The sequence below is a fragment of the Lissotriton helveticus genome, chromosome 10 (assembly GCF_964261635.1).
Source record: "Lissotriton helveticus chromosome 10, aLisHel1.1, whole genome shotgun sequence".
NCBI lineage: Eukaryota > Metazoa > Chordata > Amphibia > Caudata > Salamandridae > Lissotriton > Lissotriton helveticus.
Window position 1 is genome coordinate 1,067,005,827 of NC_136071.1, and position 23,715 is coordinate 1,067,029,541.

Here is a 23,715-nt window from a genome sequence, read left to right on the forward strand (position 1 = left end):
GAGTGTGATATTGTTACCAGAGGTCTCAATTTACCTCCGCGCCACACGTATTTAACAATCTCGCATGTGGCGTTATATTCTTGTTTTCCCCAAACTGAGGGTTGTGCATATCCGCCTGTGTATATTACACAGGCGTACTGTTCTATGGGCAGAATGTCGATTGGCAGAGGATATTCTCTTTCATATTCTAGATTTTTTAATTTTTTCATTTCCGGGTCAAAATAGTATTTCACTTTGTCTGTAGCAAGAGAATTTTCCCATTGTATCCATTTTGGATTTAATGCCACGGTAGTTAAATTACATGGGCTTGTTAATGACTCGAAGGCTGATTCTGCTGTTATAACAGTAATCCGTCTGCCTTCGGCTTGGGCACTTTCTTTTGCTACAGCTGTTTGAACCGCATGTACTATGTTTTCCTTAATACTGAATGTTTTTTCAGCTTCTGTGTACAAATGTGATTTGTATGCTATAGGTACCGTTTCTCCCTCATTAGAGGTCAGGTACGTGAATCCGCATCTTCCTGGGATGACTCGGATTACAAGGTTGCGCGTGTTATCGCGAGTTTGCAATTTTGTTTTAGCTAACATGTCTGTTTGCAATGATCTCAAAATTTCGGTGTGTTTTTGAGTCCAATTGATTGTTTTAAAATCTGGTTTTATTAGTTCATAGAGAGGTTTAACCCTCTCAGCATAATTTAGAATGTAAGTTCTTCCGAAATTCAGGAAACCTAGAATTGATTGTAAGTTTTTCAGCGTTCTTGGTGCTTGGATTACAGCACATTTCTCCAAGAAATAGTCTGCCAGGCTTTTGCCTTCACTTGATGATTCATATCCTAAAAACAGGACAGTTAGATGGGCAATTCGTGACTTTTTAAAGTTGAATTTGTAACCCTCTGCTGAGAACCCAAGTATTATGGTGTTCACTCTTTTCAAGTGAGTATCCGAGTCATCATCTGTTAGATAGATGTCATCGACATAAGATAATGCCTCATCATCATACAGTTGTAGTAACTCTGTTACTCTTGCTGAGAATAATCCTGGGCTGTTCTTGAACCCCTGTGGGAGTCGAAAGAATTTTTTCTGCGAGCCCATTATTGAGAAAGCGGTCAAATACCTGCTTTCAGGTGCTATGTTTTGACAAAAGAATCCATTAGAGATGTCTAATGTTGTTTTGTATTTTTTGCGCACGATGTTATTCATTAGTGCTGCACTATGTGAGTTTTGTACTGCAAAAGTTTTGCAACATGAGTTTAGATGTCTGTAGTCCAAAACTAGACGATATGAAGCGTCTGCTTGGAGACAGGAAACAAAGGATTGTTCATTTGTGAGGTGCAAGTTTCAATCACCCCCTGGTATTCAAGTTGATCTAAGATCTCCCTGACCTGTTTTTCAGCTTCTTGCTTAATTGGGTACTGCCTTTGTGCAGTTGGTTGACATTTTAACTGGATTTTGTGAAGAGGAGAGTCCTCATCCCATCCAACATGTTTTTTATATAATGCAGGAGCTTGGGCTACTGCCCACTTTCTTGCAAGTGTATATTTTTTATGAATTGGAATGTGATTTGAGAAGGCAGGCATAATCATTTCTTCGCCATGAGGGCACTCCCTGACAAACTCCGGTGGCCAGTCTTTTTCAGCTAAAAGGATGTCATAGCCTTTGGAGAGGTATCCCAAAATAGACCCCTTATTTTCCTAGTCTTATCTCCCTCTATACGTAATGTTATTTCGTATATTTTATGAGGTTTGCTAACTCTGGTATCTGCAGTTTCCACCTGAATGTATTCATTCGTGTCCACTGTCTCCAGATGATTCATCAGGATCTTGCGAGCTATGCTCACTTCTGCTGTGCTGTCTAGCATTGTCTGAACCCACTCTCCGTTTTTCAGCTGTGTCCTCAGGATCCTCGACATGTTTGATTATTTTAATGCTGGCTACCTTCTTTTTTGGAAATTGTAATTTTTTACTTTGATGAGCAGGTTCTTTATCTTTGGACTTGACGTGCTCTTCCCTGTGTTCTGACCGTCCTCTTCTTTCCGATTTCTGCGATGAAGTCAGAAAAGATCGAGAGGGACGTGTATCAATATCTTGATATCTATCAGGTTTCTTCAAATGATCCCTATTTCTAAGGTTGTATCTTTTCTCAGAGGGCTCCCTCTGGGGAGACTTGTGTCCTTGGTCCGGAGATCTGTCTCTCCGCCGAGGAGACCTTCCTCTGGACTGGAATCTTTTTTCTTTGGGATTGGATTGTTTATTTCCATCCCAGCTCTTTTTTGGAGTGTTTAGATTATTTTTAATAAATATTTTTTCAGGATTTTCAGTTAGTTGGGGTTTTACTGGTTTCCCACCCAAACTATCTCTTCCTAGTTCTTCATAGGATTTTTCTATGATTCTGGCAAGTTCAAATGGCTGTTCTGCTATATCTGTTTCTTTCAATTTCTGGCGGATCGCCACAGATGCTGCTTCCCCTTTTATATTGGCTAATAATATAGCCGAGGCCTGTTTGAAGTCTTTCAGTAATTTCATACCCAGAGTTAAAGCAGGTTCTGGACCGTATTCATTTTGAATCTGTCTTAGCACATCAGGTATTACCGCCATGGACGGAACACCATGTGTTTTTGTGTAAATGGAAGCAAAGACTGTGCCCCAAGTGTCACAGTCCTCCACATGTGGTGCGATCCCCATTGGAAGACAGATAGTCAGAATTCTGTGTTTCTCAGTAGGGGTAATATCCGGAAATACTGCCTCTATTTGAGTGATTTTTTGTGCTAACCAGAATGGAATTTGTTCCCGTTTTATGGGTACTTTACCCAGACATGACTGTATGTTCTGTGGTGTAATTTTATTTGTGTTCCCCTGATGAGGGGTCAGCTGTGGAATGTTAATAGCTGGTTGGACTGATGAAGTCCGCATTACATATTGGACTAATTGTCTATGTATTTTAATCAGTTGTTTTAGCTGTGCTAAAAGTTCTGGTATTGACATTTTTTCAATGTCTGGATGTGGTGTGTAGCTGGCTAGAACCGGCCACGTTGCTCCTGGTCTACCTAGTGGGCCGAGCCTGTAGATGTGATTATTATGTTTTAGGGCGCCTTTAAACCAGAGCAGGTGCTCTTAGTATTTTAATGGGATTTCCACCTCCTCGAAAGGAGTGTAATCATCCGGTGGTTCCTCTATTTTGTAATAGTGGAATTCATGTGTGACAGCGTTTGCTGCTGGAAAGTTTATCCATGAATAGAATACCTCTGTCTGCCGATATTCATGTGCCTCAATTACGAATATGACTGTACCACCTCTCGATGTCAGTCCATTTTCTATAAGTTTAATAGTTATAGTTTTTCTTATGTTGACCGGGATTAGTATTGCATCCGGGTCGGTCTGTAGCAGACTATTGTCATCCTCAAGGAGACGAACTGCTATTCTAGCTGCCTCCCTCTCTTCTTCAGTTTCTGACATTTTTACTGACAGAAAGGTTTTTGTTGCAGATCAGGTTTTCAAGGAAACAAAGATTAGTTGCACAGTATTTTGGAACACTGTATCCTTCAACATTGAATAAACCAAAAACTATACATAGAAATCTCTTCCTACTAAGTTCCGGAGGATTTTAACCTTTTACCCACTCCAGACCTCTTTGGAGTATTTAGGGGAGAAAGGGTCTGTGTGAAAAAGCACGACTGAGTTACTCTAATGTCTTGCGTTAGATTTATCACCTTACCAAACCTTGGGCTCCATGTAGTGTAGTTCCTATAGTCCCAATAGGCTCTGCACATTGGAATAATATCTTCAGTAGTGTAGACGTAGGACTGATGTTATCTAGGTCTCTACTGACTATATTAGACTTAAGTTTTTTGCCAGCTAGCTCAGAGTTCACTAGAAACTTTCTCGAATAAGCGAGGAGGAGTTTTAACCTCCCTGGATAGACAAGAAGGGATTTAGTTTCTGACAACCATAAAACATGACAACTTTGCTCTCCCTGATTAAGAGTATATCTCTAGAGTCGTGTGAAAACAAAAGACAGCTATTTCACTCAGTCAAAGGTGCGTACTTAGTTTCACCAGATTGCAGAGAAAAAGAGAGACGGGCGTTTTCAATAAAAGGTGTTATTTATTGAGCAGTCTCTTTCCTCATACAAGAGAAATGAATTGCTACAATTGCAATACTTATAGTTAAGTAAAGTGCATACAGTAAAAGCAGGATTATGAAATAATACTGTAAAAGCATTACTATGGTTTCTTAGCCATATGATACTTTAAAATGGATAAAATAGATACATACATATATACATTGACTAATCGTACTCAACTGGTGCTTCTAACTACGCCTACCCCGGTGTACCTGACCTAAGCCTAATATGTGGGAGGGAGTAAGTAAGTAGCAGTTTAAGTTAAGTTTGTTTTGCCAAGAATCTGACTCAAGAATTCTCTGTAAGGGTTTAGTCAGTTCAGTACCTGGGTATTAGAAGGCAGGAGGGCTGGTATCTCTCTCTCAGGACTCGGTATCCCACTCACCCGCAAGGGTAAGCTGGAAACGCCGGAGCTGGATTTCTCGGCAGGAGAAAAGACAGGGTCTTTCTCAGCGCATCAGGGAGGACGGGCAGCGTCCGTGGGCTTTCGCATCAGCTGGGCTCTTCGGAAATAGATAGCTGCTCTGCTCCAGGATTACCACCGTGTGTTTGCTTAAAGCAACGTTGGTATATTTATACCTGAAAGGTGCCGAGTTTGACGTAAGGCTGGACATAAGACGTCAATAAAGATGTCACTAAGAACTGGTTGTTCTTACAGTGCTTTACAGGAGTTCTTGGACTAAATCAAAACAAAGCAGTGGGGATTTCCCAGGTTGCTGGAGGCTTGGATTTGTTTAAGAACTCGGTGTGCTTTCTAGGGGGCTGGAGGAGTAGGCTTGCTTAATGTGACAGCATGCGCTATGACTGAATTATGAAAAGGGTTTCTATGCCGTTGTAGGGATATTATTGATTTATAACCGGACAAGGGCAAAGAATAGGAATGTCGATTCAGGTACCTAGATAAACACACTACACTCTACTCCCGCTTTCCGCAAGGGAAATTATTAACCGGGCACCAATTACTTCGTTCTTGACTATGCCAATGCTTTGTACATTGGCTTGCCCAGCTATATACTGAACAAGCTTCAGGTAGTTCAAAATGCCATGGCTTGAACTCTACTCAACCTTCCAAAGAGGGTCAGGCAACACCTATGTGACTTGCAATGGTTACTGGTGAAAGAGAGGGTGAAATTCAAATTCCTGGTAATGGCACATGCACCCTGCGTGGGCTTGGCCTGGTGTACTTGGGAAAGCAATTTAGGTTCTATCAGCCTGATTCATCAACGGGACGTTTTGCGTGGCCCTAATAGCGATTAATAGCGACTCGCTATCAAGGACACGCAAAACGGTATTCATGATAAATTTAGAGAAAGTAAAGCGAATCGCATGCGGCCGCTAATACCGGTTGCGATTATCGAAAATCGCATAAAATACGCTATTACCGGCTACATCCGTGTCGGAATTGCGAATTCTCTAATAGCGAGTTCGTCAATAGCGGGACAGCAAATAGCGCGAGATCGGGAAAACGGGAAGTCGCATGTCGAGCACAGCAATGACATCACAACCAGGAAGCAGCCAGGGCCCACCCCCATTCACCACAGTGAGGCAGACCTCGAGTCAGCAACTGGGAGAGCTCCTGCAATTCAGTTTGGATACAACTCAGAAAGTACAGTGCAGCAATGTCTGAGGATGCAGTTCCTGGGCCCAGCAACACCACAGGGCGGAAGAGAAAGTTAAAATTCTCTGAGCAGGAGCTGGAGCATTTAATAGAAGGGGTGGTGGCCAACCACTCAAAACTGTTTGGGAAGGACTCTAGGAGGGTGGCGGAACAGGAAAAATGCAGGATCTGGCAGGGTATAGCGTCCACGGTGAACTCCGTGGGTGTGGCTGATAGGTCACTGGACGAACTCAAAAAACGCTGGTACGACCTCCGAGGTCGTGCCAAAGAGAGGGTGGCTGAGAGCCTTGGAGAGTCATCGGGCACTGGAGGGGAGGACCTACAGTCCCTCCAAACACCCCCATAGAGGACCAAGTAGAGAACACCCTGGAGACAGAGGCGGTCATCGGAGTGACTCATCTGGACTCATCCCGCCCCACCCAAGACAACCAAGGTAAGTGGCATGCGACTGCGACCCTGTCCCCTATGAATGTCCATGACCAATTAGCCTCCCATATTGTTCCATAGTCATGCCATCGTTCCACATCAGGTAATGCCCTGAAGCATTGTGGGACATGTAGTGTGGCCAAAATGTAGATGTACCACAATGCAGCCAGACAGGTTCCAAAGTACGCAAAGCCATAGCCAGTCAGGGAATGTCACCCAGCATGCATGTAGCAAGTGCACGTGTGACAGAGACATGCAACTAATGAACGTCCACTTCCCCTCACAGGTGGTGCAGACAGCAGCGACAGCGAGAGGCTGCAAATAGATGAGGAGGCACAGGATGAGGAGGAGGTGCCGCCACATACACAGCCACCAGCCCCTGCCCCAGCAACTACTCCCGCAGCCAGGTCCACCACCAGTGTGCCTCCTGCGTCTGGCGCAGCAACTACTCCCGCAGCCAGGTCCACCACCAGTGTGCCTCCTGCGTCTGGCGCAGCAACTACTCCCGCAGCCAGGTCCACCACCAGTGTGCCTCCTGCGTCTGGCGCAGCAACTACTCCCGCAGCCAGGTCCACCACCAGTGTGCCTCCTGCGTCTGGCGCAGCAACTACTCCCGCAGCCAGGTCCACCACCAGTGTGCCTCCTGCGTCTGGCCCAGCAACTACTCCCGCAGCCAGGTCCACTACCAGGGTGCCTCCAGCCCCTGCCACACCAACAACGCCTGCCGTGACACCACCAGCAGCTGGTGCTTCAACATCAGGGCCTGAGACAGCGGCAACACAGCGGCCACCCACTGTGTCAGGCCAGCAGAGCATGCGTGGCAGGCCTCGCCTGCAGACCAATGCACCTATCAGCAGGAGGGGGAATGGACAGGAGCTTGTGAGAGTGAGCATGGAAAGACGCATGCTCCGTATACATCAGCTGCAAGCACGCCAGCAAGGTGCCATACAGCTACAGCTGCACAACATTGGGCGCAATGTTGCCGGAGTGGGGGACCGGATGGACCGCATGACGGCAGCCATGGAAGGTGTGGGGGAGGGAATGGCCAGCATGACTGCAGCCATGGCAGGTGTGGGGGAGGGTATGGCCCGCATGACTGCTGCCATGGAGGCCAGCACTGCTGCAAATACATCGCAGCGCAACGCAGCACGCCGCTGCCACCGTCAGCTATTGACCCGGCTCACCGCCTACACCAGGTCCAATTATATCATAGGCAATGCCACATCACAGTTGTCGCGGCGGTCCCTTGCGCAGCAGCAGCAGCTCATCCAGTGCTGCGAGGATGTGGCCAGGGTCCTTGAGCACCTGACCAGTGCCGTGATAGCACTACACCCTCCTGCTCTACCTGCCACTGTTGGGGGTGATGATGCCAGTGAGGGGACATCGAGTGTGAGCAGCCACTCTGCCTCACACGTAGGGGCACGCAGGCGCAGCACCAGGCCCACAGCAGCTGCACGTGCCTTGGATGAGGATGTGCCACAGAGGCGCTTGGGTGGTACGCGCAGGAGGCGCACATGACTTCATATGACTCTTACAGGCACAGGCTGAGTATAAGCCTGCCCTGTCCTTTCACACAGCAGTATGCTGAAATACTGTTAGCAATGACAACATTTAAAGTGGTACCATTATTGTGAATGAAACAATAATATTTATTTTAGCAGCACACATTGGCGTTGTGTCATTATTACTTTTTGCATGCATTTGTGATTTGTGGGGTGAGGGAAGAGGGTGCATTAGAAACTGTTCAGTGTGATCTGGTTGCGACGTCTGTGGCCTTCAGCTGGATTCTCCCCGCGTGCATGGCGCGCATGTGCAGGTGGCCGGTCGTCCCCTTCAGATTCACTGCCAGAGATGTCGACAGGTATCCGGCGCTTGGTTGCAATGTTATGTAGTATTGCGCAGACAGCCACAATGCGGCAGCACACTGCAGGACTGTAATACATGGCCCCACCTGTCTTGTGCAGTATGCGGAACCTGCTCTTGAGCAGCCCAAATGTCCTTTCTATGCAATTCCTTGTCCGAATGTGTGCAACATTGTAGCGCCGTTGCTGGGGTGTAGCAGGGTTGAGGTATGGGGTGAGGAGGTAATCACGGAGGGCGTAGCCACTGTCACCTGAATGAGAGGAGCAGAGGGTGAGTGCCTGTGCTGCGCTGCTACTTCATAGCAATGTGACATTGTCGACAAAGTGTACTTACCAAGTAGGTGTCCTTCCCCAAAGTCTCCCCTGGCCAGTCGTGTGTGGAGGCCGCAGTGCCGGAATATGTAGCAGTCATGTGTACTCCCTGGGTACTGGTATTTTGAAAAAAGGGGACCCCTATATACTCTTATTTCACTTGCTATACATAGGGAGAAATGAGTTTAGAAACAGGTCTATAGCCAAGTGACACAAGTAACAGACATTGTTGTGATTGCATACAACCAATACTAACCTTTATAAAAATATATAAAGTCCAGCTGTATTGAAAAACATCAAACGGTAAATATTTATGGATGTAATTTTATTAGTATTTGGTATATGTATTTGTATTTTTTCTTATTTTTGAATTTTCTCTTTTTACAATTCTTTTTTAAATATAAAGATTTTTCTTTTCCGTTAAAAACATATTAGAAAAAGAACATCATCAATAGACTTGAAACTGTACAAATTTGTTGAAGGCAAAGCGGTAGATAACACTACGCGCGTTTCGGCTCTTGAGCCTTCTTCAGGTGACCGTCTATTGCTCTATGAATTATAAAACAAAAACATATTTAAGTAAAGATACATAACAGACATAATATATACAGCGGACTTAAACAGAAAATACACAAATATATACAGTTATATACAGTTATAAGGCCCTAAAACCTTAATTTAAGCAGCACGGTTAGAGACATAGTGTTCTCCATATGTCAACCAAACATAAATATACTGTTTATAACATTGAATTATGTATATTGATATATATTAATGCAATTTGATGTAGTGTTCTTTAAATATATGCATCTTAATATCCACCGGGTGCTCCTGATGGATATGGAGATATTATTCCAGATCCTAGGTGCTTAAATGAAAAAGACCTGATGCCTTAATTTTTTTTATCTTTACACTTCTTAGTCTGCACTCTGGTGGTGTTTTGGTTGTGGATGTGCCAATAATACAAACAACGGTCAGCTTGTCTCTAAGATAAGCAAGGTGCGGGTCGTGATGGCTTAGTAAATGAGCAGCTTTCTTTGAAGATGATATGAGCTAGTAAGTGCAGTCAATGGATTTCTGTCAGTACAAGGTGATAGAATCATATTTCTACAGGTCTTGGTGAGACCTAAAGCTGCCTATAGGATTCCCCTCAGCGGTATTAATGTAGAGTTTCGAAAGTCATGAAGCAGGGCAGTACCAAGATCCAGATGATAGAGTAGAAGGACCTGAATAGCAGTTCGGAAGTTGGCCACTGATTGAAAGAGTTTCAGTTTTCAGGGAGAGAACTGGTACCAGGCTCTCTTCGTTTTTTGGCAATAAGTTCTTTGAGGGCGAACCCAAGTACTTGGTATTCAGTGAAAGTGGGGGTTCAAGGTTCATATCATGGAGACAGGTTTCCCCTTTTTATTATTTGTTGTTTTTGGAAAATAACAAGAATTCTATCTTGGTTGGATGGAGCTTCAGGTTGGCTCTAGACATCTGGGAAAGAGTGATATGCAGGCAGTGTATGGGGCATTTGACTTCTGAAGCACAAGACACTTTTGAGCAGTGTTGTGACTCATAAACATAATGGTATCTGTGAGCAAACCACCATGGACCGCCATGTATTGGTTGAAGATAGCACGGGGCACTATGCAGCACTGGGGGACTACATACATGATAGGGATCTCTCAGGACTTTGTGGTGATCATGTGAACAGACTGGTGTTGATTGCAAAGGTAGGGCAGGAACCAGTAAAACCGAGTCAAGACTCTATGCTCGACATGAGACTGTGTCAACGGTAGATGAGAGACTCAGCAAGATCTGGAGGCAGAGGTCATCTTCATCTGTGGTCACGAGAGCATTGTCTATGAATGTCAGGTAGCAGTCTCCATGATGTGGCATAATCTGAAGGCATGCTTGTGTTCGTGCAGGGGATGGCTAGCATTAGGTTGATCTTGGAATTGACCATAAACTGCTTTTACAATGACCTTGCCTGTGAATGGTAGGTGAGTGACGGGCAGCGGTTGGTGAGGTCATTAGGGGCTAGAGTATATTTCTTTAGAAGTGGGTAGATGTAGCATTTCTTGATAGCATCTGGGAAGTTGCAGTTTGACTGAAGAAGAGCATAATTGTATTGTACTTTTCTGTGGTGTGAGGGATAGGAGGGTCCAGTTGGGGGTTGTTGTAGTGCTTAATTATCTTGAGAAGCTCTCTGCTTTTTATAATGGTTTCAGTGATGGTACTGATATAGTGCTTTGCTTTGGCTAATGTGCTAAGCTGTCTGTGGACACATAATACAATGAAAGCATGAGCTCATACATCATGACTTTGGTCAAATCTGTTGCATGTAAGGCTGAACAGCCCACATAAATGAGAGAACAAATTCACAGAAGAACAGTGGATATAGTGGCTGTAGGTTTTGCATGCAGTGTTGTGTGAGTTTAAGAGAATACTCTGGTCCAGTGTAACAGAATAGCGCAACACAATCCTCTAGTCTTTAAATTCTATAACAGGCACACCATATCATATATTCTCCTTAGCACAGATTAGGTCACACCTACAGACAACTGTAGCTGTGTGTTAGAGACCTCATGTGACAAATACGCATACAGATTCAAATATGTGTACTGTAGATAAAAGTGGGCATTTGGTAGGCCCAATAGCCACATACTGCTGGCATTCTTTAATGGTGCCTTTGGCTGGCTGGTATGTAATCAAAGCCATCAAATGTGTGTGGATGGTTATATCAGCTTTAAATTAATCCCTGTTTAAAACCTGTGCTGCTCCACCATTGGACTGGAATCCTCCAACCGTCCCCTTCGCCTCCCACTGCAGGATGTGGTCACCACAGCACTGCCACAATGACACTCTCTCTGGCATTAGGTGCTCATATATTGGCTTTGCCAATGCTTGGTTAATTGCTTCACAAGCATTTACAAAGCCAAACCATTCTAACTTGGCTGCACACATATATGACAGGCATCTTTTAGTCGAGTTCCTTGTGATTTTTTAATCTCTAAAATGGCCATCTTGCATATGCATGGGTGTGCAGCATCCTCTTATAGTGGTGTTTCACATGAACATAAGAAACTTCATTAAAAGATATTCATTGTGCATTCACACACATGTACCATGTCTGACCTGTAATAAAGTTTCCTATGTTTTTTACATTTGCATTACAATTGGTCCCCCAAACATGCACCAGTATAGATGGCATCATCCGTAAAGAAAATAAACACTGACAAAAGCAAGACCTATGAACTTTGCCGATGCCTCCTTCGATTTTGCTGTGAAGGATGTATATCTTCATTGGTTTCAATTATGAAGCACCACTTGATGAGACACTGAAACCTGCTATAGGAGCACCAACTAACATTCACATACAAAATATCAATGAATCATACTGATTCATTACTACGCCAACCAGGCACTGAAACTTACCACTTGTCTATAACTCCAGCTTGCTTGTCTTGAAAGACCCTATTAGCCTATTGATGCACAAGTTAAGTCCTACTCTCTAGATAAAGGGTTCCTTAGGGTTACATACCTAGGGGTCGATTACGATGCCGTTCGGAAAGGCTCCGAATCAGATTCGGGTTTTCCAAATCAGATTTGGAAGCCTTGTTTCCAACCGATTCGGACACCTTTTTGAACCAGCGATTACGATGGTCGGACTTTCCGAATCAGTTCCGGAGCTAAACCGGACGGCATTGGGAGAGTCTGAGTCCTTCGTGGCTGAATCGTGTGTTTCTACGGGCTGCGTTTCCAAATGAATCAGAAGGTTTCCAGACGAGCAATTACGATGTCAGATTCGGACAACCCTTCCAAATAGGTTGTTCAGACTCTGATCGGCAGTCGGGTTCTGTGGCAGGCCCCCCTTCACCTGGGGCCTTCTGAATAGGGCCCTTGGGGGTACCTAAAGGATCCCCTTTTCCAACCATGCACAGTGTGGCAGGCACCAAGAGGTGCCCGCCACAGGGTGCCCGATTTTCCCCAGCTATCCCTTTCTTCAATTGGAGCCTGTGTATTCAGTCGGAACACAAGCTCCCATTGAATTCAATGGGAGTCCGACCGAATCGTATCTGGAAGCATCTGGATGCATTGCAATCAGTCAGTCGGACTCCTTGGATATGAGTCAGTCAGAAACAATTCAGAGACCGATTCGGTCAAAATGCTTTCCGACCGGCATTGTAATTGGTCCCTTAGTGCCTCTTTTCCAAGAACCTTGAAGCATGGAAACGTGGTTCGTAAATGTGTATTGCTTTACACAGCATGTGACACTGGACTCTGTTACAGGTATTCAAGATAAGAGTTTCATACATAAGGAATACCGATTTCCTAATTTGTGATTCGGGGAGAATCGCAATTAGAAAATCGGTATTCCTAATGTTTGTCCATCTGGCTCTTAGTACCTTCCAATAGCGCTTTCCACTTTCCAGCACACCTTAATGCATTTTTAAAAGCAGGAAATAGGTTAGTGTAAATGTGAAATTTGGGTGGTAAGATTATCCACCCCTTCTGTAAGTCATGGGGGATTTAAGCTAACTGTTTTCTTCACCCACCAACTATGGTCCTCATTCTTGCACATTGTTATTTTTGGAAATAATCTGCAGAGCTCCTTGCATGGCAGTCGCCAGGACCCTCATGCACAATGATTCAATTTAAGGAAGCATATATTGCAATAAGTAATGATTCAAAATGTGTGATTCCGCAAATAGAATTGACTAAAATGATGTTGTAAGACGTGGCCCAATTTGCACCCAAACAACTAACTAATCCATTGACATCTTGCGACATCTTGGGGGGACCTGTTGGCAACGCCGGTTGCGTGTGTAAATCTGTACCTGCCCACGAGGTGGTCTGCCAGCCCGGAGCTTGTGCCCTTTCCTTCCTCTGGTCCCGCTGTCCGCTGTCCTGGTCGGCGCCTCCCTGCTCTCCTCCCGCCGCCGCAATCTACTTCCATCTTCTGCGGCCGCTGTGTGGGGGAGGACGCTTGGTGGCAGGGACTGCAGGTTCCAGCCTGCAACGCGGCCGGAGGTTGCCACCGACAGAAACGCGCCAGGAGGCGCTTTAAAAATCAGCCTCTTCCCCCGCGTCGCGTAACATGCGGTAGCATCCCGGGAGAAGCCCGGGACAAGGGCGGGACAGTCTGTGGCAGTCCGGGGCAGAACGAGGCTGGGCTGGGCCATAGACTTTGGATGTTGCTGACGCCATCAACCCCCATACCGTGAGACTTTGTGATTTACATTGGTGGTGTATCACTATTAGTGCTTTTTAAACGTTTTCCGTGCCATTAGGAGTTGGCGCTGGTATAATTTTATTTTATCGTGCAATTCATGATAGCTCTCAGACATTAATAGCAGTTTTTTCTCAGTCATATTTTATTTATTTTGTGTTTTTTCTTTTTCTTTTCATCTATTTTTAATCATGTCTAAATTGAAATCTGTGAAAACCCCACTGGCTACATTAGATAATTACCTAGTTAAGGCGGTCAGTAAAATTAATAATGATAGGCGATTATCTCTTGGGTTAGGTAGCCCCCCCTTGTCTCCCACTCTCCCAGCCTCACTAGTCCCACTGGTATTAGATGATAGTAATGGTTTTAATTATCCCGGTGCTACCGACAAGGAAGTGCCAGAACAACTGGTGTCAAACCAAGTTGTGCTGGTTGACTCCCCTGACACCTCGGTACAGTGTTCCCCGGCCCCGGCCCCTGCCCCTAGAATGGTTAGAGCTTGCAGGAAAGTCCAAATTAAACGAGGGGGAACCCGTAACACTAAAAAAAGAACAGTTACCCCTCCCAAAAATATTTCTGAGGATGGGAAGTCTACGGTTAAAGACGGTTCAGTTATATTGGACATTGGGCAATTTAATCTCTTGGTCAGTGTCATCGATTCTAAGATAGAAGGGATTATCAAACCCCTAGTGGCCAAACTTGACCAGATTTCTGCTGAGGTGATAAGATTAGGGGGCCTTTTGGACACCCATATGGCCTCGGTGAGAAGCTCTAAGGCCCCAGCTGACAGCACTAGTGTTAGTGCTAGTAAAGCCACAGTGAGAAGATCTAAGGTCCCAGCAGAGAGCACTAGCATTAGTGTTAGTAAAGCCGCTCCATCTGAGGGGGGGCCATGCGTCAATGAGATAGTTACGCAGAACGCCTCTTTTACGGCCTGTTTAGATAAGCAGGCTTTATAACCAGACAAGATTAAAGCGGGATGGACTGAAGTAAAAGGAAGGCACTCTATTAACCTCCCTCCTGATTGTGCACCTTATGTGGTGGTTTTAACTAATGTACCGCCCACTGAAACCCATACGAGCCAGAGCCAGCAGGAATCTCGTGAATCGCTAAAAAATAAAACTGTTTCCTGGCTGCATAGACAATGTGGGTTCCCAACTGCTTACTCTGATCAGGTGTTGACTACTAGAAGGGTCAATTGGATAGGGAACTCAAGGAAAAATTGCAGGGGCGATTGCATTATTGTTAATTTTAAGTACCCAGAACACGCTGCCACCGTTTTGCTCAGAGCAGCTTCCCTACCGACCCCTGACAACAGTGTGTGTGTGCGCTCACTTGGATTTTTTTATAGCCACCTTAACAATGTCCCATATGACAATAATAGTCCAAGGCTCTACCCACCTTCTCATAGGCCACATTTTGATATCGCGATTCAAAATCGATTCCATGCTCTAAACTCCTTGGATGCAAATGACTGACTTGCCCAGGACGGTCAGCCCAAACTTGGTGAGACCCGTAGTGTTCAGTTACACAAGAGAGTTGATAATATCATAGTACCAGAGTTAAATGTGGTGGCAGATTTAAGTCTGACCACCGAGTGTGGGGCCCAGAGCCATGGAAACCAATATGAGGGAGATGCCATTAATGGTCTTTTGATGTCGGATAGCACAGGAACAAGGGGTAAAGGGATTACCATTGTCAGTTGGAATGTTGCAGGATTAAAATCTAAGGGGAATGTTCTAGGTTGGTTGAATTTTATTAACACCTACGACATTCTCTGTTTCCAAGAAACGTGGTACAGGGAAGATGTCAGTTATGAGGGATTTGTTTCTTATAATTTGCCAGCGCAGGGTACTGGACCAGGGAGAGCGAAATGTGGTTTACTGATATTAGTATCTATTCTTCGCCCAATAGCAATAAAAAAGTATATAACTGTGGGAGATCATGTTCAGATTCTTTGGCTTCTTGAGGACAAAGGTCGTAATATCCTACTGTTAAATTACTATAACAATATTTTTGATAATGCTAGGGTGAAAGTAGTACCTGACCTGGCCAGTGCCATTGAAAATGTATGTTTAGAAGGGAATGTTACTTTTGATTTCATTTGGGTAGGTGATTTTAATATTACATTATGTGAACTGTCAACACAAAAGGTCTGTGGAGTCACAAACAATGCCGGAAGGGATGATTTGCATTTTGGACATAACAGCTATGGGGAAGCACTACACAAATGTATGGGTTGTTATGACCTGGAAATTTTGGACCACTTGAAAGATGTAAATGGCCAAACCATTCAGACTTTTAAAAACCGGCACTCTAGCTCTGTTATTGATCATGTGATTGTTTCCTCGGATATTATTTCGTGTTGTGCTCCCCCCAGAATCGAAGTAACCACATTAAGTGATCACAATTATATCATCTTGGACACTACTTTTTGGGGTAGCAGCTTGGTTAAAGTAGGAATTACTATCACAAATGTTGAGCCACACAGACCTAGTGGAGTTAGATTAAGATGGGCAGGGGATAAAGCCCACGACTTAATCAGGTCTATAGTGAAGGATAGTTTGGTAGATATTATCTTCATCCTTGAAAATAGCGCGGATTATGAGATGATTTTTATTTCTTTCCTTGGTATTAATAATTCTATCGATGCCAGGTTCACTAAACATAATAGTGGTCAGCGTAAAAACGAACCAAGTTGGTTCGATTACCTATGCACTACCTCATTAACTAACCTTAAACAGGCGGTTGCAAAAAAGCCCAGGGACACCGCTTCAATTATTAAATTTAGAGTGGACTGTAAACTCGCACTGAAACAGAGGAAGAGTGAGTTTCAGCAGCAGGCCTGGGACTCCCTTAATCAAGCAGCGGAATTATCCAATAATACTCTGTTTTGGGCGACGGTCAATTCTCCTTTTCTTAAAGACAAAAAGATACCAGAGTTGACCTCTAATGTTCCGAGTGAAGGGTGGGTCGCTCACTTTTGTAATATCTTTGATACCAATGGAAGTGTAGATATCGACCCTAGCAGGTGGATTGTTTTACCGTTGGATATAACAGCTGGTGAGGTTGAGCTTGGCATACGTGCAAGTAAGAGGGGCAAAGCCCAAGGCCCTGACTGGGTGCCGATTGATGTATACAAGGCAGCACCTAGGATGTGGGGACCTCTACTGGCTAATGTCTTTAATGCAGCTGTGTGTTCCGAGGCACCCAAAACTTAGGGAGAATCTATCATTGTCCCGATTCATAAAAAGGGCAGTAGGTCTGATGTGAAGAATTATCGTCCCATTTCTCTTCTTGACTCCTCAGTTAAGATCATGAGTAGAGTCATGCTTGTCAGGTTAGAGGAATGGGCCGAGCGAGAGGGCCTTCTGGCTGATAGCCAGTATGGCTTTAGGAAGGGTAGGGGTACACTCGATCAGGGCTTCAATCTTGATTTACTGATCGGGAAATATACTGAAGCAAAACCTGGCTCACTTTAACTCTGCATTCCTGACCTAAGTAGTGCCTTTGACATGTTAGACCACTCCATCTTATGGCCAACATTGCTAAAGTTGGGAGCTCCTGAGGGCATAATTTTCTTTCTTGCCAGGTTGTATGGGGACCTACAAACATGTGTGCGCTTCGGTACTAAAGGCGAGTGCACCCCAAAATTTAGTGTTAAAAGAGGGGTTAGGCAGGGCTGTGTATTGGCCCCCCTTCTTTTTATACTATTTATTAACGGAATCGATGCCATTCTGAAAAAGATTAATGCAGATGCCCCCCAGATCAAAGGTGTCCCTGTACCGGTGTTATTATACGCCGACGACGCCATCCTACTTTCTAGAACCCCCTTGGGACTGCAGCGTCTGATTGATGGTTTTTCTTCCTTTATCAAGGATAGAAAACTAGTTATCAACAAGGGGAAAACACACACCATGACCTGCGGGGTTAAAAATACATTTTTAAATGCCTTTTTTATTGATAGTGTAAAGGTGCAGCAGGTAGACAAATTCTGTTACCTTGGTATCACCTTCTCCAAAGACAGGAAATGGACCGAAGAATTTAACAATATCCGGAACAAAATGGCCAAAAATGCCTACGGAGTTTTTAGATTTGCTGCTAAGGTTGGGGACCGAGGAACCAGTGATATGCTTAAGATTTATCAAGCAAGATGTGTTTCCATTGCATTATATGGGGCGGGTGTATGGGGCCACAGATGCGACCATAATTTGCAAATAGAGGAAAATTCCTTCTTAAAAAAACTTCTGTGTCTACCAACTTCAGCTCCAACTGAGCTAATTCATCGAGAAACAGATATAAACTATTTAACTGATCTGTTATCCCTAAGGCCACTTATGATTTGGCGTTCTATTTGGCTGAAGGCGGAAAAGTCTTTTAACAGGTCTATAATCGAGGATTGCTTATCATTGGATAAACATCTTAAGATACCTTGGATAAAATGTGTTGTTGGTTGTTTTTCCGAGATATTTAATCTGAATATTTTGCTTGACCCAAGTGCAGCATCTAGAATACCCAAAGCTGAGCTGAAAAGTAATTTCCTGGCTTTTAGGGTGAGGAAGCGGGCATTAGCCTACGGATCCTTGACCACTGTCATGCTCTATACCAGATACAGCATGGTAGAAGGTTTTCCTTTGTATTTATCCATGGTGACTAGGCCATCTCATAAGTTTGTACTCACTAGACTTAGATTTGGTGTGGCACATCATTTGGTGGCCCTCCCGACCCTTAAGAAACATCCGTCGGGGCCATGCATGTGTGATGGAGTTTCTATTCAGAGCACTTTGCACTTTTTACTGTTCTGCAAACTGTACTCGAATTTACGTACTGCATTCTTGAAACCAATGTTAATAACATATGGTGTACGTACAGTTAATCAGGCAATGATTTTAATTTTTAATCTGCAATCGGCCGATATCTGTTTTTATACAGCTACGTTTTTAAATTATTGTGTTAATGCCAGGAAAAGTATGTGTTTTTAATTAATCATGTCTGCAATATTTTTTGTAAACCTTTTTAGATATTGATGTATTTGCTATTACCATGTCTTTTATCTCTGTGCTTTTATGGTCATTTTATATGTGCTGAATAAAGCTTCATGAATTGAATTGAATTGAATTGAATTGACATCTTGCGAACCGACCTATGTATTAATATGTTGGTTTTCAAAATACAAATTTGTAGTGGGTCGCAGTTCAATGCACCTTGTAATTATGCATAAGGTAGGTCATAAATTGAGACCCATAATTCACTACAAGGATAGGTGTGCTTGTCTGTGAGCCTTTTCAAATAAACCAACCATTTGTCCAAAATACATCCCGTTTTCCACAAAGGAAAATGGGATGCACGTTTAAATAAAATTGAAAAATTGCACAAATATTTTTATGTGCAGGCAGTGGTTTCAGAGACGCCTGCCTTCTCATAAAATATTTTTGGGGAACTTTCACAAAAATGAAGTGGTTCTATTTGGACCTACTATCATTTGTGAATGGCTACCAACTCCTTTGAGGTGGTGGTACACTATTAATGTTTTGCGACCCGGTTTAGCTTCCGAAACATGCACACCTGAAAGATTTTGTACGTGAAAGAGGCGCCCTAAACATGTTGCTTCCAAATAACAAATTGGTATTTATTCCCAATTAGCGAATCTGTATTATTCAGTAACATTTTTCTAAATCCCAAATTTGATTAGGTCAATTAAAATATTCCATTTTGCGTGCGTCGAAAAGATCAGGATTTAATGAATAGGAGCCTTGCCAAACATAAAATATCTTCTTCATACATAAGGGCCTTGATATTTAACACTTGTTTGATTTCAGTGCTAGGGAATTTTTGTGAATACCCCAGAATTTGAGAATCTTTTCAACTCATTGAATGAATCCTACAATGAAAATAATTTGTTAAACTACACACTGGCTACGAAGTATTTCAGAGATTAATGTAAAACACCAAATGTATAGCACACGACACGCTTATTTGCCCTCTAACCAGAAAAAGGTGTTTGGAGCTTTGCCTTTTTTGTTAAGTGGTGAATAAATTACTAAGAAATAATTTATTTTTGAAATATTTTAATGAATGCAGTACAGAGCATGCTATACTTGAACACATATGAGAGCTATGCCATACATTGCTTGAGTCTTTAAAGCAACTCTTTAGTGCACCGTTCATTACAATCAATTCTACAGAACTGACAGTCTGTTTGGAACGTCTAGCGCTGGCAAGCAGGGGTATTTTAGGGCATGTCCAAAATATATAGGCTAAGCTGTATGATGCAGTGTCTGCACAGCCCTCATCCTATGGCTGAATCCAGGAAGGCCCGGTAATCCTTTAGCTGTATATGGATTAGCAGCACTGACACAGTGTTCAATGCAAAACTAAGTTAATGCAGTGTTTAAACAAACAGTCAGACCAGCACATACTACCGAAGATAGGTCTAGATAGGCCCAGTAAGTACCAGCTATTTCTTTTTGTAAAAGAACCACATCTGTGCATTTTCGGTGAAGATAGCATCTTTCACTTTATAAATTAGTTATGATAAGATTATTACTAATGAAATCACGAAGACACCTGTTCCCTGGTTCTATGAAACACTTAACTATTCTAAACATGTTACTCCATAAAAAAAATACACATTTTATAACTACTTTATCAAAAGTAAAAACATAAAAAATAAATTTACATATATCTGGAGAGCTTTTACTTGGCAGCGCAGACAGGCAATTCTATTTATAGAAAATACCATAGGTCAGAATACAGTAAGGGACATTTTTATGTAGCTTTCACGCACCGTAGTGCAGCAAGCCATCTTGCTGTGCTGCGCTGCGCTGCATGAAAGGAGTGGAGTGTGCCATATTTACCATAATACAATGCATTCCCGTCCTTACATTGCACTGGCGCATTTTAGCTGCCTAGTGCCAATGCAGGCACCCTTGCCAAATAGTGAAATGGAGCCTGCATTGTAAAAAGAGACATTTTCCTATTTCTAAGTTCCAGAATGCAGCACACTTAGAAAGAGCAAGTAACAAAGAGATGCAAAGATAGTTCTCCTCATTATGTCTCACCTTGGGAGGTGTAGCATTTTAAGGCATTCTCAGGTTTACCAGTGATATAAAATCTAGGGGCCTCATTTATGAGAAATGACGCATCGCTGCGTGAAAGCAGCGATGCGTCACTTCTCAGTGCGCACTCCTTGCAACATACCTGATGCGTCATATTTATTGTATGGCGAATCATGTCGCAAGGAGTTACAGATACGTCAGTATTTCTGACGTATCTGTAAGCGCAAAAGTGACGCATTGCTGGAGTGTGTCACAAAAGTGAGGCAACTCCAGCAATGCTTCCTTTCACATGGGGCAAGCCCCATGTGAAAGGGCTTGCGTCAGTCTTACGCCTGCTGTGAGGCAGGCGCAAGATTTTGACGCAACGGTGTCCTAGAAGTGACGCAGTGAAATGTCATAGATTTCACTGCGTCACTTTACGACCCTTTCTTGCGTCAATACGCCCCCTTTGCATACATTATACCTGGCGCAGGTATAATGTGGCGCAGGGGTTTACAAAGTGACGCATCTACCTAGATGCGTCAGTTTGTATATATGACGCAACAAGGCGCATTGTTTACGCCACTGGTGCGTCACAAAAAGTGACGCACCGGCGGCGTTAAAGTGACGCAAGGGCTCATAAATGAGGCCCTAGGAATGCACCATAATTCATGGGTAGATGCGAGGGAACACCCATGGTCCACCCAGGGAGTCCCACTCCGGGACAGAGTAATGCAATTTGTGGTGTGCTTCGGTGCTCTGGATTTATGAAGCCACACAAGGTGGAGTTGTGTAGCTTGAGAAATCAAACGCTGTTGCACCCCCGTGCATGGCAGGGGGCTACGCGACTCCTACAAAAATATGCCCCTTATATTATTAATTGCAGTTATTAAAAAATGTAATGAAAAACCCCGTGCAAAAATGAATACACAATGATTGCAAGATAGGCATGAATTGCATTTGGATGATCAAAATGTTTGATAGCAAAATGTGCATTTTTGAGCTCAGAGCTTAACAAAAGCAGATTGCACAGATATTTAACATGGATGTTTGGAGACTGGAATGACAACTTTGTTTCATTGACTTTTCAGTTACAATAGTTTATAAAATCTGCTATTCTTTGCCACCTAGTTCCGGATTTCACTGCAATTATTTTGCATGTACTTAAATTACTATGCAATGCGCTCTTTCAGTTAATTTGGTTGTACTCGCCTTTCTTTTTTAATCTTACACACCAGGGCCCTGATGTAAAGCCTGCCCTTCACAAATTCACAGGGGCATATTACCAACAACTAGCGATATTTATCGCTAAATGCGCTTAGTGACTTTTTTTTATCGCTGATTCGCTGCCTATCGCTGGATATTTTAGCGGAGAAAACATGCTATTAGCAACGTTTTTCTCCATTGCGCTAAAATATCCAGCGATAGCGGCGTAATGTGAGAATATCGCTGAGAATACAGCGATATTCTCGCATTAGCGACGAAATGCTCTTAGCCATGTTATCCACCTCCCATTGGATAACATGGCTAAGAACTGGTCAGAGCAGGCGTTAGTTTTTGGCGATAGCGGGAATATTTCCATCGCTACGCCAGCCTTGTTAATAGGCGATAGCGACGTTATCGACTGATTTCAGTCGCTAACGGGTTGGGTATGCCCACTTTGCTTGTCATTAGCGATAAATATCGCTGACATGCAAAGCGGGCCCCAAACCGCTCGCTATCGCCTTCAAGCTGTCGCTAACATCAGTTAGCGACAGCTTGTTAATAGGGCGATCGAATTTTCGCCGCATAGCGGCAGAAAATGGCCGCTGAACCGGCGAAAATTGCATATTGCCCCCCTTGATAATATGCCCCACAGTTTTTTGCCACCACAAAGCCAAAAGTCGCAATGCACCAAAGGCACATTGTGAGTTTGAAATGTCTTTTTATGCATTTTGTGATGCACAGCTACTCAGAAGGAGTTGGGGTGTGGAAGGTGCATCTTTCTCACAAATTTCACTCATCATGTATTAATGCTGTGCTAGTGTCATTACAGTGCAAACGATTAATTAATAGCAAAGTATTGAATTTGGAGCATGCAAGCTGCACATATGGGAGAACTTTACTTTAGGAAGCATACAGTGCTTCAAAACTCATTTATTCCGCTCTGCGTACAACTAGAATAAAATTTCCTCCTCTCTTTCGGTTCCTCCCACTTCTCCTTGTCTTCACCCCTGTCTCTGCCTTCTTCTCCCTCTCACTGCCCAGGTAGTTGCCTTCTGTCCTCTTGCTTCAGCGCCAAGAAACTGTATAGTGTACGCTGCGCTCTATAAATGCCTTTCATATCACATCACATCACACAGTGGTCAAGAGGAAAGCTTCTTTCCCAATTCCATTCGCAGAATAAGTATTTTGGTCCTCATTTATGAAAAGTCTTGCATCGCTGCGGTAAAACAGCAATGCAACATTTTTCAGTGCGCCCTCCATGCAACACCATGGATGTGCCAAATTTACTGCATGGCGCTCAGTGTCGCAAGGATTGACAAATACATTAAGAATCCTGACGTATTTGTCAGCCCAAAAATGATGCATTACTGGACTGTGTCTGGAAACAGACACAACTCTAGCAATGTGCCTTTCACATGGGGTAAGTCCCATGTGAAAAGCCCTGCGTCACTCCTTACGTCTGCTTCAAGCGTAAGGAGCTCCTGCTTTGGCGCACATAGATTTCACTGGGTCACTTCTACGTGGCTTTCCTGCGTTGTAATGCCCACCCTGCATACATTATACCTGTCGCAGGTATAATTTACCGCAGGGGCTTAAAAAGGGATGCATCTGCCTAGATATGTAACTTTGTAAATATTGTAAGTGACGGTGGGTTACCCAAAATACCCTTGCGGGCTCGGGCTAGTAATCAATTATAAAAAGTGTGCCAACAAGGGAGTTTATTTTATAGAATCAATCACAGATAGTAGACTTGTGATTTTATCACATCTAATAGTCTATCCACCAAAGTTGCTATCTGATCTCTATTATTTATGTCTCTCTATTTGAAACAAAGGAACAAAACAGAATAAATTGCTACACGGGAAAATTGTTTTATGAAAAAATTAGTTATATTTACGTATTTTCAAGGGTACAATTC